This window comes from Lepus europaeus, chromosome 2 (genome assembly GCF_033115175.1).
Source record: "Lepus europaeus isolate LE1 chromosome 2, mLepTim1.pri, whole genome shotgun sequence".
NCBI classification, from domain to species: Eukaryota; Metazoa; Chordata; class Mammalia; order Lagomorpha; family Leporidae; genus Lepus; species Lepus europaeus.
The window spans coordinates 132,639,492-132,657,074 of record NC_084828.1 but is presented as its reverse complement, the minus strand read 5'-3'; the positions used below and the strand labels follow the sequence as shown (position 1 = coordinate 132,657,074).

General features: G+C 40.0%; 1 pseudogene; it reads left to right on the top strand.

Moving 5' to 3' along the window:
• Positions 1-11,554: 11,554 nt before the first annotated feature.
• LOC133751785 (non-histone chromosomal protein HMG-14-like) lies at positions 11,555-12,019 on the top strand (annotated as a pseudogene).
• The last annotated feature ends 5,564 nt before the right edge of the window (positions 12,020-17,583 follow it).

Here is a 17,583-nt window from a genome sequence, read left to right as displayed (position 1 = left end):
TGGCACAGGAGTACCAGTAGGTAATGTAATCTGCGGTACCCTCAGGCCCTGGGATACTAGAGTAAGCAGCCAGGCCTGTTTACCCCGCCGTGTAAACACAGTGACTCCACATGTGAAGAAAGATCGGGAAGCACTCAAAGAGGCCATGAAACAATAGCACAGAAGATTGGCCACGAATACTGATGAGAAGAATGATTCAGAGCACATGAGCAAAAAAGCCATTGAAAACGCGTGTCAAATGATTATGGCGATTTAGTTAATTCAATGAAATATCAGGTGTATGAGTTACAGTTGTGGCATTTCCAGAAAAGAAAATAGAGTTAAAAGTTATATAGTCAAATAAATGTATTAAATGCTTTAATGAAGGGGTCAGAAATACTACTTTATTATAAAGTCTACTTCTGGAATACATGCACAGGAAAGTCACTCAATGCTTTGTTTCTGTTTTTGCTTTGTCTGTCTTTTTAATGGTAATTCACAATTACCTTCCCTTTAGTGCAATCTAAGATTAAATCACCAGCTGTACACTTACTCACTTTCAATTACACAGATTTTAAAATGCATTATTTCTTATTAGTAACTAAAAAAATTTGCTTGAATACAATATAGATGTTAGTCCAAGTACTGATAATTAATAGTGTTTCTTTTTTCAAATTGAGTGCAAAATTCAAAATTTGGTCCTTGGGACACTAACAAACTATTGGCTAAGTTACAGAGACCTGATTTAAATTTAATTTAGATTAATTACTTGATAGCTGCCTCTTAATAATATTCAAATTCTAGTAATATAATCTCTTTGAGAATATTTATAATAATTTGAAATCAAAGTGCCTTATTGGGGCGACAGACTGATGCAGCTATCACTTGGGATGTCCACATCCCATAACGGAGTGCCTGGTTGAAGTCCTGGCTACTCTACACTTCTAATCTGTTGGTTCCCTCGGGAAGCAGCAGATGACAGCCTTGCACAGACTGGGATGGAATTCCTGACTTCTGGCTTCAACCTGGGCTGATGCTGTCATTTGAGAAGTAAACCAGGGAATAGAAGATGGATTCTCTCTCTCTCTTTCTCTCTCTCTCTCTCTCTCTCCCCCTCCCTCCCTCCCCCTCCACTCTGTCATCATTCTAATAAGTAAATTTTTTTAAGTATCTTCTTTATATTCAAAACATTTTATTCACCCCTAAAAGCAGGGAATTTCTACAATTCCACCTCCTAGAGATTCTTTCCCCTTGAAGGGCCAGCCAGTTAACAGGTCAAGTCTTCAGAATACTTCAATTCATTGAATTTCCTTCATTGTTTGTTTTTTAAAGTAATATCAAAACTGAAAGATTAAATCAGTTAGGCCTCAAATTTTAATTTTAATTGCTTAATTTTCCCTAGTCCTCAACTTTAAAGTATGTTTATTTCAACTGATATCCACATAATTGCTAATATTTGATTTATAAGCCACCACTAGCTTGTTATTACTATTATTTGAGGAATTCTATGACTTAAGAATGTTTATCAAAGTTAACTTTCTCTTAATGCTTACAAAAAATAAATTAACTCAAGAATAATTCCACAAGCCACAGAGGTACACTTAACATTCTAGTATATTAGAGATATTTTTCTATACATATTTTTACTTTTATAACACCCTATAATTTTGTTTCATATTTCCTAAGATTATATTATAAGCATTTCCTACCTACTTTAATATGTTTTACCACATTATTTGTAATAGTTAACTATTATTTCATCTTACAACTGCCTTTTAAATTATTTCAACAGTTTACTATTGTTTAACATTTAATTAACTTAAAATATCTCATTATTAAAAACAATATGGACCTCCCAGGTCAAAACATTAAAACATACACTGCAGTATAACCAAAAATTCAAAATTTAAAAACTGTTTTAATATATAACCTAGTGCAAAACAAGACAGAGAAATTTCCATGTGCTAGAAATATAGAGAAAACTAAGTGTTAAAGATAAGGAGGAGATGAAACCTCTCACTAGAAGTATTAGAAGCAATATGGGCAGGAGGGGCTAAAGGTTGTAATTAACAGAAGCTAGGAGACAGGAGAGAAGACTCCTCCGTGAGAGTCAGAACTAACTAGACTTCACATAAGACAAGGACTCACACAAGCTTTGCATTCTCTTCCACAAGCTCTACTTGCCAGGCTGGGAAAAATATAAGGATGCTGGCAACATACACAGGGATGAGACTGAAAACAAATCACCTGTAAAAAAGCAGAACACCAAGCCTACTGCACTCACAGGTAGCAGGGTCATATTCCTTGTGCATGGAAGTCTCAGTGTGAGAAGTTAACAAACAAGGCTTGTCCAAACCGATAAAGCTCATAAATCTTTGGCAGAGGAAAATACAAAATCATTTCTCAGGAATGACTCCACAGGGACAATTCCACGACCCTGGACACTAGGATTTTTGTGGTCAACAATCCCTATGTAAAAATTACTCCCAGTAAACAGTTACAAGCCCTACATGGAAATGAGTCACAAGGAAGCAGTGTGAATAGATGCAATCGGCAGCATTACTTGAACCCCAAGATTCGAAGATAGTAGTGCCGTCTAAAAGAAACTTGCAAATAAATATAAAAGTAACTTTCAAATGATCAAAAAATAGAGAAAATAATCAAAACACTGCATCAAAAATAGAAGATTGAGTTAAAACATGTTTTTTCAAGACAGAAAGTAAATAAACAAAAACTGGTTTTTTTAAAAGCTGGTGTTTCAGTTAAAAAATCACTGGGAAGAGCTGAATAATGTGGAAAACTACATAAAACTGATGAAAGATGCGCATTGCTGCAATGAGAAATGAACTACACAGAGTTAGGACTCATGCAATAAACACATTGAGCATAATGGGAGCCAGTTTCTCCACTGTTGGAAAAAAGAGTGGCCAATTTTGAAAGAGATTAAAATTGAAGAGAAACTCAAAAGTGTCAATTGTAGCCAGATCTGGAAGTAAATGTAGGCATTCCAGGGTACTTCAAAAAGTTAAGAAAAAAAAACAAAAAGAAACTGTCTTGAATCAGGAAAAAATAAATAAATAAAATTATTGTAGGTGAAAAAAAAATTCACAGAAAAAAAACCTGAAAGATAAAATTTATCTTGGTGCAAAAAAACTGAAACCCCTTTATAGCTTTTACATAATATGCATTTTTCATGAACTTACTGAAGATCCCATTATGCATGGATTTCAAAAAATTTTTGCAACAAGATAAACATCTATTAAATTCTACTTTACATGAGCTTTTGGGAACATGCTCATATGCATATATGTATAGTTATTTATATAAATGTTTCTATATCTGTATATGGATGACAGATATAGACAGGCAGCTAGAATAGATAGGTAGGTAGAGAGAGAGAGACAGAGAGAGAGAGAGAGAGAGAGAGAGAGAGAGAGATAGGTACTTGAGGATAATAGTGACTGACTACATCCAACACCCACATCTTAGTTTCTATATCACCACCACTCACTAAACAGATACAGGGATCCTTGGAGAAATGGCTGTTTCCAGAGTTGGAAGCTGGAAAGCATAAGGTTGGCCTAGAACATCTTTGGCCCATAAATTATGAAATGCTCAAAGAATGATCACAATATATCAAAGATATCAATATTCAGAGATTCCTAGCCAAATTTTTGACAGCTTGATCATCAAAGTAAGTAATTCCAGCAACAGATCATAATCCATTGAATAAAATAGGGATTCATGAGTCCATACTGATATAGATTTTTAAAATGATTATCTAAATGTGGAGAAAAGAGTTCTTCCTTACATTTGACCACAAATGAATAGATGTAAATGGAATAAAGCTATCAGAAATCACGTTTTGACAACCGTCAGAGTAATAAATGACATGAGACATAGTGGACGCTAAAGCCATTCAGAGAAAGTTTAGTAGTGATGGAATTTTAAATCCCTATTAATTCAGCCGGCACCATGGCTCACTAGGCTAATCTTCAGCCTGCGGCGCCGGCACACCGGGTTCTAGTCCCGGTCGGGGCGCCGGATTCTGTCCCGGTTGCTCCTCTTCCAGGCCAGCTCTCTGCTGTGGCCCGGGAGTGCAGTAGAGGATGGCCCAAGTCCTTGGGCCCTGCACCCGCATGGGAGACCAGGAGAAGCACCTGGCTCCTGGCTTTGGATCAGCGCAGCACGCCAGCCACAACACACTGGCTGTAGTGGCCACTTGGGGGGTGAACCAATGGAAAAAGGAAAACCTTTCTCTCTGTCTCTCTCTCTCACTGTCTAACTCTGCCTGTCAAAAAAATTTTTTTAAAAACCCTATTAATTCCACTTCCACAGTCATAAATGTGGCAGATACCACTTTGATCATGGCTATGATCACCGTAATGGGACAAATCAACACCATGTGTCACCCAATAGGATCCAGGAGGAAGAATGTGGTATCACTTCTATGATATCCCCATCAAAACGCATAACCTGACTCTAACCAGAAAGAAACATTAAAGATGCAAATAGTGATAAACATTCAACAAAAAACTTGGGCTGTTTACTATAAAAGTGTCAACATGAAAGGCAAGGGGGTGGAGGAAAGGTTGCAGGGAACCAAAGAGAGGAGAAAACAACGTGCAATGTCTCATTCCAGGCCAGATCCTGTTTCAGAAAAGATGCGACTGTGACAATTAGCTGAACTTGAATGGAGTCTGGTGAGATGATACTAATGTGTCAATGTTTATTTCCTGGCTTTCATACAGGACAACTTCCTTATTTGTAAGAATTTCAAAATGTTAAAATATCTTATTAGTTACTTCCTCTTAAATGTGTCAGGAAAAATGTCCTTCATCTCATTCTTAAAATTTTTCTCTAGGTTTGAAATGATTTCATATTTATAAAAATAAAACTCAGTGTCAAACAGTAGAGCAAGTATAGCTAATAATGAATTAATCTTATTGGGCAAAATCAAAGAAACTGAGTAAAGTGATCAGAGTAATCAAAGACACATTCAGTGTAAGATAGATGTATTAGTGAAATTCAAATGTGAGAAAGGCACATGACACTTTAGAGGTAACAGAAAGTAGAAAAAGAATGAAAAAGGTCCCAACTCACAGGGAAAAAAAGATATTTTTAAAAAATGAACGATCTTCCAGAAAACTGAATATAAGAATAAAGTCATAGAAATTGAATAAGTGGGGCTGGCCCTGTGGCCTAGTGGGTAAGTATAATACATTATTATAGTGTTTTTTATGTAGTATCTATTATATATGATCATGTCCCTAGAATCCCTAGTATGGAATTGCTGTGTTAAAATTTACATACACAATCTTATTGCAGATACAACTTTTCAGTTCATGAACAAGTAAACTAAAATTATACGTAATAAACTGACATTTTTTATTTAAAAATTAATTTCATCTGTTAATTCCACTTTTTGTTATGCTCCACCTGCTGATCATACCCTCCCTCCACCTGCTCCCACAACATACCAAACCCGTTCTTGCCTTTGAGCCTCTTCTCTGTGTCTGGATTCCTGGCCCATTTCCCAAGAGCCACCATTCATAAACCGGCTCCTTTGGATCTTCCCATAACCGCCACCTCCCCAGAGAAGTCCACTGCAATCTTCCTCTTTAGAAGTAGTCCTTCCCGCAGAGCACTTGCTGTGGAACCCACAGCCACACTCTGCAGAAAACTCTAAGCATGTTTCTCTCCTAAGACCACGCAGGTTAGTGTCACCTTCTCATGGTAACTTTAATGACAGACCTTATATTTGATTTTTTTTCCTTTACAAATCAAGCTGCTAAGTGCTAATAAAACACATAGTAAAAAAGGTAAATGGGCTCTGTGTTGATCTTAAGTACTGTTCCCTGTAATATCATTTTTAATGCTATATTCTCAAATTATATAAACCCAAGGGACTAGCTGTCAATGTCGTTCATACCTAAGAAATCCTCATTGTGGCTGTTCTGTAACTTAGGCCAAATTTGGTTTCTTCTCCTTCTTAAGAGCAACAACAAAAACTTGCTCTAAAGGTTTTTATGAGATCGGTGCTGGAGAAAGGAGCCACATACCAAGACCGCTCATGACCTCAGCTTCATCACAGGAACGGAAACCACATTATTATACCATTGGTACACCTCACAGCCACTTCAGGAAATCCAGTTGCCCCATAAGCAATCCATTTAACACTGGAGAAAGTGTTTGCCATTTCCAGCAGGCAGCTACATGGACTCTCACAAAGCAACTGCCTCTAAGGGTCTGGTGACGGACTTTGGCTTGAGGTGGTGAGTTGTTAACAGTATTAGCCATGTCTGTAGCATTTCGGATTTGCAGTGTGTTTTACAATCCCTTTTCCTAGTCATAAGTCCTAAGACTTGTGAAGGAGCAGCTGCTGTCATCATAGCTTTGCAGTTTGGATGCTAATCCACAGAAAGGTTAAATATCGTTCCCAGGATCACAGAGAGTGCTCCTGACACAGCCTGCTTAAGCATTCACCTCCACTGACACAGGGCTCTGGGGAGAAGGAAAAGAGGAGAGGAGACGCCCCAGGCTGCGATGGGAAGACAACATCAGAAGCACATCACGGCGGATAGCCTTTCTCACATGCTACAGAGCTTGATGCCACCGTGAAACGCCCAATTATGTCCAATTCTTTCTAATGTTAAGTAACATCATCCTCAGAATTCCTGCGGAACAGCAAAGCTTTACACTGGCATGGCATGAGAACGGGATGACTTTGTTCTTCCTCCCCAGATGGATGTCTCCCATTTATATCATGTTGATGCTGACACATGTATCTTGTGTTTACAAACACTGATGGATTCCTGTCGTGTGTACTGGAAGCATTCAGAATTGTTTGGTTTTTCTGTGTAAGGGTCATGAATGGAATTTGATTGTCAAAGAAATGTTCTCACTTTTCAGAGCAGTACACTGTGTTTCCAGAAGGCTAGGGGACATATCGAATACCACACAGCTACCAAGTGCGCTTTGCTCCCGGCTCTGTCCCAAGCTTGTGTCTCCCTCTAGCCACCCTCTGGTGGGCACTGCTCATTTTAATTTGGGGAAAGGCAGGAATGCAGGGAATCCATCAGCAACAAGAGCTACTAACTGACTGCAGGGGACTGGGACAAATGTTGAAAACACATGATCTGAGGACGTTTAAAGAAAGGAACTCGGTGCTCAGTAGTTGCCAATCCCAGTTTGCTACTTATCCTAAAAACATGAACAAAGGGGAGGTTGGAATTGCAGATTAGCTCTGGAAGCCGGCTGTGACTCCAATTCCAGACTCCCCGGCCTCCTAACCATTCATTTCATCAGACTGCCTTCTGCACATGGAAGGGTGCACTAATGGCTATTTCTCACTTAGAAAGCAAAGTAATAATGTACAAAGCAGATGACGAGTCCTTCCTCTGCTTGTTTCAGATACTAGCTGATTTCCATTGCAGTATGGTTCATGAACACATTCATCATAACAACTTGGCAGATCCGGGAGCTCATGTTGTCTGAACTGAGTAGAATGGATGCCAAGACAGGGCGTAGGGTTTCTGAGCAGATTTGGCCCTTCAAGAAATTCCTTTCAATCATACCATACTCTATGCAGGGTCCAAGCCTAGGTCTTCCCTGCCTATGCTTTGCAGCAAGCCGATGCCTTTCCATTGTGAGATATTAGGGTTTAGTTTCTTAACCCGATGACTATGATTTTCCTTGCATGTGATAGAGTCCATTGTCTTTCTGTCGAGCTCCCCAGTTGGTCCCCATAGAATAGGCTTGGCACCCATGGCAATGTAGGCAGACCACAAAGTCTCCAGAATGAGGAAATGTTGGAAGCAAATTATATAATCAGCTGAGCAGCCTTCCTGTCAGTGGGAGAGCCTGATTTGGACCCTAAAAGCTTACTGGTGACAACAAAGAGGCATTGGCCTGGAAAATCCACCTCCTTTTAGGCAAAACAAGACAGGTAATGTGAAAATAAGTCTGCGATATTTGCAAAATGTTGCTACATTAAAAAAATTATCATACTCCCATACAGGTCTCTTTCATGGAGTCTTTCAGTGCTGCATCCCTTGTGTGTCATCCAGAGCTCTTTGCATCTTTGACTGCCTCCCAGCACCTGAGGGTCATGTATCCCACTGAGAGCTTGGAAAGAGAAGCCAAGGAGATTTGGAGCTGATGCAGACGACTGTCGAGCACAGATGGCCAGTTATCGATGTAATCTGTGTATCTGGGAGGCATGTGCTATAAGGAGGCAGCTGCTAAAACAAATGAATCAAAGCACAGTTTTTAAGAAGGCAGAGAGTGCGGACTGGAAAAGGGCAGAAGTCGGGAACTTATGCAGCTGTGAGGGGCTGTGGTCAATGCTTAAAAACCAGGACGATATGTGCTGATTGACTGAGGGTTTTCTCAAAGTGCAGCCCTATGGTGGGTCACAGCAATAATCCTTTCCACTGGGAAGGGGGAGGGAGAGGGGAGTCATTTTGCAAGGTCGGTTTTAACAGTGTTTTTCTGGTATGCCAGGTACTCCTATGTTACATTACAAGTGATGCTCTGTGTTTTGGAATAAGCTAGAGATCCACGCTTAAAAGAAGGCATTGACCTGTCATTTTCCTTAGGGAAGAGGAGCAGAGAATGTTTTTACTCCATTTATTGATCATCTAGGTGTGTGACTTAGTCTGCATGGCTGGATAAATCCTAAATCCTCTGCCTATGGTATAACCCATAATGGTACTGCAAAATGAGCCAACATTACATTGTTCTGGCTGTGTGCACAGCACTGAATTCTAATTGTGTTTCTCTATGTAAGCCCAGAATGGAAACTGCCAAGATCAATTCATTTTGATAAATCAACTGTTTCTGATGGCTATCTACCCTGAACTGCAGCTGCTGTGCTTTTTTTTCCCCCTAACAAAATGATTATGAAGTAAATGTGCTCCAACTATTGCTCACATTGTTTTATTGAACAAATGAATTGCTCTGGGAAGCCTGTTATGAAGAGTTTTGGTCAATTATTGTGTACAAATTGTTTAAAAGGAAATGCATCATAATTAGGCTAACAAATATGCTGTGATACTGCCTCTCCTGATGAATGAATTCCTTGGAGAAGTGGGGGGAGGCAGACACAAAGGAGTACTTTGCATTTTTCTGTTTATTGATTTTCATACACAGTAATATGATGGGGTAACCAACGCTGGCTCCCAATTGCTCTTTGTCCAAAATTTAATGGAGGAAAAAAATATCACTTTTTGATCCCTTTAGAAACTCTCTTAGAAGTGCAGGAAGGAGAAGCATATGGTCATCAGGCAATACCACTGAGAACATTCACCTAGATCAAAATGAGGAAATGCATTTCCACTGTCATTACCATGTCATTACAGCCCCTCCTCAGCTGCATTTATGTTGCCAACAAGAATCCTCACCAGATCAAAATGATTGGAATCAGGCCCAAGACAGCTGTGGCCTAGATAAAGAAAACCAAATAATTTCTAGTCTCCTAGATACCAGCAAACAGACTATGTCATTGCTGGCCAGTTAGTGATCTTATTCTGCACTGCAGTTCTACTCATCGGAGTGTGACACTTTCTGGGTAGTCACTGGACTATCGGTGCTCCTTAAAGTTTAGGGAGAAAAGGATTTCATTATCTTCAAGGCCTTCTGCAAAAGTTGGAAGGCAAACACCAAGTGATACAGTCAGAGAGGGCTTTAGGAGTCTTGATGATAAAATAACCACCAACCCGACCGGTTACAGTCTTTTGATTTCATTATTCAAAAACTGAAGAGAAGTTGGCATGTACATATTTTCTAGACTAGTGATTACCCAATAATATATAGAGTGTGATTCTGGATTTATGAAAATTGAACTTTATTTATTACATTAAGGTGGGAAATGACTATATGAAAAGAAAGTCTTGAGCCAAAATTCTCACCAGAAGTTTGGGGCACTGATAAGAAATCAGCCCTTTATAGACATGCACAGCATTATGCTTGATGAGATAAAAAAATCTATGAATTAATAAGTACATGGGTCAAATAAGTAGTAACAGGATCAAAATTATGTAGACTTTATGCCCAAACAGGAGAGTCTCTGAACTCAGGAAGAATCTGTGTACCATCTTCCCTGCTCCACAAACCAGGCCAAAAAGAGGCCCTTTCACAAGCCCCCAAGGACGCTGGCCAGTGAATGATCTTGTTCTTGTCAAAGAGGACCTCCCTCTCAAACCTGCTAGAGTATCCTGTTTCTCTAAATCTTGTCTCTCTCTGTAATAAACTTCTCTCACCCTGATATAAATGTAACACCTAACAATCTACCTGGGACCAGTGTTGTGGTTTAGCAGGTAAAGCCACCACCTGTGACCCTGGCATCCCATATGGGTGCCCACTAGACTCCCGACAGCTCCACTGCCAATCCGGCTCCCTGCTAATGTCCTGAGAAAAGCAGCAGAAGATGGCTCAAATGTTTGGGCCCCTGCCCGTCATGTGGGAGAGCTGAATGAAGCACCTGGCTTCTGACATCAGCCTGTCCTGGCCCTGGCCATTGCCATCATCCTGGAGAGTGAACCAGTGGATGGAGATCTCTCTCTCTCTCTCTCTCTCTCTCTCTCTCTGCTCTCTCTCTCTTTCTCTCTCTCTCTCTGTCTCTCCCCCTCCCAATCTTTTTTCAAAAAAAAGAAAAAGTACACTACCTAAATTGATCCATAGATTCAATGTAATCTTCATTAAAATTCAATAAAATTAAACTGTTGTTCTTCACAGAAATAGAAAAAAAATCCTAAAATCCATATGGAACCACAAAAGGTACTGAACAGAAAAGGCTATCTTAAGCAAAAAAGAAGAAAGCTGGAGCATCACACTTCAAAATATGCTACAAAGCTAGAGTAGCTAAAACACCTAGCAATGGCATGAAAACAGACACACAGATGGAGCATCATGGAGAACCCAAAAGTAAGCCCATCAATTTATTGCCAGTTAATTCTCTGACAAAAGGAAAAAGAACTCACAAAGAGGAATAACAGTTTCTTTGATAAGCAGTGCTGAAAAAACTGGATATCCACATGTAGAAGAATGAAAGTCAACCCCTAATTCTCATCATACATGCAAAACAAACAAAAACTTAACATGGATTGAAGACTTAAATGTGACACCCTGAATCTATGAAACTATTAAAAGAAAACATAGAGGAAATGTTTCAGAAAGTTAATTAGGCAAATATTTTTTGGATATGATCTTAGAAGTACAGGCAACAAAAGTAAAAAGTGACAAATGGGATTACATCAAACTAAGAAGCTTCTTCACAGCAAAGGAAACAATCAACAGAGCTAACAGGCAGCCGGCAGAATGAGTGATAATTGTTGCGACATCTAATAAGGGGATATTATCCAGAATTTATAAAGAACCCAAACAACTTAATAGAAAAAAATAAATAATCCAATTTTAAAGTTACCTGAAGACCTAAATAGAAATTTCTCAAAAAAAGACATTCAGCAGCTTGGGCAGCAGGAGGAGCGGCTGCAGCCAGGCAGCCCAGCTTCGCAAAGGCTCTCGGCTGGCACTGATCTACAGGCACCTGCCTCACACCTTCCACACTTGGAAGATGCCCAAGAGGAAGGTCAGCTCTGCCAAGGCAGTGGTGGAGGAGGAGCCTAAGATGAGATCGGCATGGTTGTCAGCTAAACCAGCTCCAGCAAAACTGGAAACAAAGCCCAAGAAGGTAGCAGGGAAGGTTAACTGGTCAGACAAAAAATAAATGCATGCAGAGGGGAGGAGAGGAGCAAAGGTAACACAGGCCGAGGCAGCTGACCAAGGAACTATAGATCTGCCTGCAGAAAACAGAGAAACTAAAACTGGGGAGAGTGCAGCCTCTGAGGAAGCAGGAGAGAAGAGAGCCATTTCTGATAAATATCACACACCATGTCTCATCAGTGGTCCTGTCTCCCTTCTTGGACAATCCAGGAGAATGTTTCGCAACAATTTTGTAAATGCAAGTTTTTTAGTAGCTCTAGAAACATTTTTAAGAAGGAGAGAAGACCACCTCGTCGCATTTTTTAAGTATAAGTGATTTTTTTAAAGAGATGAAATCATTTACTGGTTGTTTCTTTTATAGTACAACCAGGAAAATAGTGGGATATTGAATTATGGGAGGCTTTGATTCTTGGGGTGTCAGGTTAACATTCCATGCAACACAACACAGACTTAATGGCAATTCAGTGTCTCCATTGTGCATTTAATATGTCTTGAATATGTTCACTGCTTCTTCCATGTTATTTTAGTAGAATTGTTTCCTACAGAACACTACTCATTGCTCAGTCAGAACCATGTGTGCTCTAACATCTTTGGTTATGATAGTCAAGTTTCCCTAATAATTATGTTAATGTACTGAGAAAGACTGAAAATTTGAGTATGCCATCTATATCATAGTAAATTGAGAATGAAGGGGATTTATGTAACAACAGCCTTCAAACATACTGGTACTTGATAGCTTCTTAAAGATGAGCAACCTCCAAATTTGAAGCTGGAAAGTCACTGGGATAGCTTTAAAGAAAGAATGACAATCCATGGCTTTTTTAGATTTTTGGTACACATGCTAAGAACTGTGTACAAATTGAAATGTCTGTGTACTAATTCTCAACACCAATAACTTCTCAGTTATGAACCAAAAAAGGAGATGTACAAATGACTATCAGATATATGACAAAATGCTTAACATCACCAACCATTTAGGAAAATGCAGAGAAAACCCACAATGAGATATCACCTCCTTCCAGTTAGAATAGTTATTGTTTAAAAAAAAAAAATGCTGGTGAGGACATGGAGAAAGGGAAACTTTTATGCATTGTAGATGGCAATGTAAATTCGTATAGCTTAATGGAAAACAATATTGATGTTGCTTAAAAAATTTAAAATAGAGGCTAGCATTGTGGCATGGGGAATTAAACTTCTGCCTATGACCCTGGCATCCCATATGGGCACGAGATCGAGTTGCAGCTGCTCCACTTCTGATCCAGCTCTCTGCTATAACTGGAGAAAGCAGTAGAAGATGGTCCAAGAGCTTGGGCCCCTGTACCCACAAGGGAGACCCAGAAGAAGCTCTTGCCTGGTTCCTGGCTTCTGACTGGCCCAGCTCTGGCTGTTGGAGCTATTTGGGGAGTGAATCAACAGATGGAAGAACTCTCTCTCTCTCTTTCTCTCTGCAACTCTCCCTTTCAAATAAATAAATAATCTTAAAAATAAATAAATAAATAGGGACCAGTATTGTGGCGTAGCAAGGAAAGCTGTCATCTGCAATGCCGGCACCCCATATGGGCGCTGGTTTGTGCCCTGAATGCTTCACTTCCTATCCATCTCCCCACTATTGGACTGGGAAAAGCAACAGAAGATAGATCAAGTGTTCGGGCCCCAACCACTCATGTAGGAGACCTGGATGAAGCTCCTGGATCCTGGCTTCAGCCTGGCTCAGCTCTGGCCATTGCAGCCATCTCAGGGGGGTGAACCAGTAGATGGAAGATCTCCCTCTCTCTTTGTAACTCTTTCAAATAAGTAAATCTTTAAAAAAAAAAAAGTAGTAAAAATAGTCCTAACTGTTCACGAGTAGATGAACAGATAAAGAAAAGATGGTACATATACACAAGGGAACACTATTAAGCCTCAAAAAAAAATGAAATATTGTCATTTGTGATGTGGATGGACCTGGAGGACATTATGTTAGTGAAATGAACCAAGCACAGAAAGATAAATAATGCATGGTCTCAATCATATGTATAATCTAAAATATTTGATTTCATAGAAATTTGGTAAAAAATGGTTACTACCAGAGGCTGGAGAAAGTAAAGGGAAAGGGGGAAGAAGAGAGAATGGCCAACAGGTGTGGTGTTACACAGAGATAGGAGGAACAGTTCTGGTGTGCTACGGCACAGTAGGGTGAATACAGTCAACAGTAATGCATTGTGTATCTCAAAATAACTCAAAGAGAGGATTTTGTATGTAGTAGCCATAAAGAAATGGTGAACATTACGTTGATATATGTTAGTTACCCTGATTTCATCATTACACTATGTACACACAAGTTGAAACATCACATTCTACCCCATAAATGTGTGTAATTATGATGTGTCAGTCAAAAATAATATCGAAAAAGCCAAATATCTAAAATTGGATTTATCATACAATGTAGTGGAAAAATTGTAAGAGAGATGTGAGTGTTCACACCACTAATGTGTAAACAATGTAAGGTAATACCTGTTAATTAAGTAAAGGAAATACATATTTCAATGTATCATGTTGTACACAGTAAATAAATTCAATGTCATCTGTCAATTTAAAATTATAAAAATGTGGACTTGTTCAACTTAAAAAAAAGATAACTTCCTATATAAATTGGGAAAGTGTAGTGTCTTTGCAAGACCAGCATTAAAAGTCAAAGCACTAGTAACTCACAGCAGTGCTCCCAACCTTTCTCGTGTCATAGAACACATGAAGTTCATATCTGTACAAACAAGGTTGTTTGAGGTCGGCGCTTCAAACCCTGCTCCCCTGCAGACCGGGAGCATAAATGTAAGCCATTGATGTGGGAGGCTGCACCATCTACCAGCGGTTGCTAACTTCTCTGCACCATGGACCCCTCTGCTATCTAATGAACCCTAGGAACCCATGCTCAGGATATTTTTAAATGTATAAAATAAGTTCATAGGATTAGAGAGGAAATTGATTATATTGAAACAAAGTAAACATTATCACATAATAGTGGCATTTACTTCATTACAATATTAAATAAGTTTAGTGCCAATTTCTTTAAGATTTATTTCATTTTCATTTGAAAAAGAGAGTAATAGAGTGGAGGAGAGACACAGAGAAAGAGATCTTCCGTCTGCTGATTCACTCCCCAAATGGCCAGGCCCCAGCCAGCAGCCCGTAACTCCATCCAGGTTGCCCCATGTGTGGCAGGGGCCAAGTACTGGGGCTGTCTTCTGCTGCTTCCCCAGGCGCATAAGAAGGGAGCTGGACCAGAAGCCGAGCAGACAGGATTCGAACAATTGATCATGTGGGATGATTGCGTCGTAGGTGGTAGATTAACCCACTCACTGTACCACAGTCTAGCCCTTTAGTTTTAGTTTTGCTTTTGTTAATCAGTGCCAATTTCAAAGAAGTTATGAAAATAAATAATATTTCAATATCTGTAGCAATTACATTGTGCTATGAAAATTATTATTACTTCTATTAAAGACAGAGTCATCAGCATTCCAATACTACAGAGGTTAAAAATGTCAAATTTCAGATGGAAGTCAGCAAAAAAAAGATATAATTTTTCCAAATCCCAACTCATCAACCCCCTCATTTTCCTCTGTGAGTCCCAGTTTACAAACTCAGCTTGAGAAGAAGAAAACTTCAGGACAAGTTATTCTCTGTGGCTTTCTGGTTTTCCCCGTCCCCAAACTTTTCCTGAACCACCCGTAATCCCCCTCCCTCATCCTTTCATTCTGCAGCTTCCTACTTCCTTTGGGATCAGCCTTTCCATTATTCTTGCCTTATGTCTTCTCATTCTCTTCATTGCCTTCATATCCGTTTGTCTCTGTCCATCAACTACTTCCCAGTGCACTTAGGAATGAAGCAGCCCCATCGGGGGCAGACCCTTGAATAGATTTATTTATAGCAAATGACAGGGATTTGAGCAAGGAGGGAAATGCACTTGAAATGCAGGCCTGGTTTGCTTGCTCAGGACAAGATTCTTTGTCATAAGTAAAGTGAAGAAAGCAGCCTCCACGGTTCAGAAGGAAAGTGGGCAATTGTCTGCTAGCCTGAGTCAATGTACAGTGAGTAAAATTACCCAATCGCCAAAGTAGAGTATTTGCAGACATAATTGCTTTTTTTTTTTAATTTATTTGACAGGTAGAGTTATAGACAGTGAGAGAGAGAGAGAGATAGAGAGAAAGGTCTTCCTTCCATTGGTTCACTCCCCAAATGGCCACTACACTGCCACTGAGCCGATCTGAAGCCAGGAGCCAGGTGCTTCTTCCAGGTCTCCCATGCGGGTGCGGGGCCCAGGCACTTGGGCCATCCTCCACTGTCCTCCCGGGCCACAGCAGAGAGCTGGACTGGAAGAGGAGCAACCGGAACTAGAAACTGGTGCCGCCCATATCGGATGCCTGCACCGCAGGCAGAGGATTAACCAAGTGAGCCACGGCACTGGCCCCAGCAGACATAATTTCTATCAACTTAAATATCAAACTCTTCCTTTACAAATTAAGCCTCCATTAGTAATCCTGTACTTTAAATAAAATTAGTATTAACAAAACCCTGAAAATATTTATGGATGGTCAAGAAAATCATAGGGCAGCTAGTGCTGTGGCACAGTAGGTTAAAGCCCTCACCTACAGTGCCAGCATCCCAGATGGGTGCTGGTTTGTGTCCTGCCTGCTCCACTTCCAATCCAGCTCCCTGCAAATGTGCCTGCGAAAGCAGCGGAGGATGGCTCAAGTGCTTGGGCTGCTACACACACATGGGAGACCCAGAAGAAGCTCCTGGCTTCTGCCTTCTGGCTTTGGATCAGCTCAGCTCTGGCTCAGCTTGTGGCTATTTAGGGAGTGAACCGGCAGATGGAAGACTAGAAGACCTCTCTCTTTTTGTGTCTCTACCTCTCTCTGTAACTCTTTCAAATAAATAAAATAAATATTTTAAAACAATTGTAGGAAAGTTTGAATTCAGAATTCTTATCCACATCAAATACAATAACCATACATTGGCACTCAAAGATGTACTAACAATTCACACACCTGCCTAGCACCCTCCTCCTCAAACAGCATTCTTGATGCACCTTACCGGATTATCCTTACAGGCCACTGAGTTCTCTGTAGTGAGAACTGAGTAACTCAGAGATGGTTAAACCCCCCCAATGAGTAAAGAAAGAAAATGAATACATATGGAAACAATAGGAACACAAGAGGCTCATAAATAAAATTTACTTTTAAATTATACTAGATGACAGGGCTGGCGCTGTGGTATAGCAAGTAAGGCCACCGCCTGCAGTGCCAGCATCCCCTATGGGTGCCGGTTCGAGTCCTGGCTGCTCCTCTTCTGATCCAGCTCTCTGCTATGGCCTGGGAAAGCTGTGGAAGATGGCCCAAGTCCGTGGGCTCCTGCATCTGTGTGGGAGACCCATAAGAAGCTCTGGGCTCCTGGCTACAGATTGGCTCTGCTCTGGCTATTGCAGCCAATTGGGGAGTGAACAAATGGATGGAAGACCTCTCTCTCTCTCTCTCTCTCTCTCTCTGCCTCTCCTTCTCTCTCTGTGTAACTCTGACTTTCAAATAAATAAATCAATCTTTTTTAAAAAATGTGTTAGATGGATTCGACTCATCAATGAGGAAGGGAAATTTATGAAATGATAAACATCTCATTTTAATAAAATGCATGTGACAACATCTAAATACAACTTTGTCTAAAACCATCTGACCTAATTTTACAACAAAAAATCTCAGCCACATAAACAGAAAACTGTCTAGAAAAATTAACGATAATTTATACTTTATAAGGACACTAATTGGAGAAAAGCTCTTAATACCACACTGTCTAGACCAAGAAAATGGGATCCACTCCAATTACTTCAACACTGTGATGGGAAGCATTTTG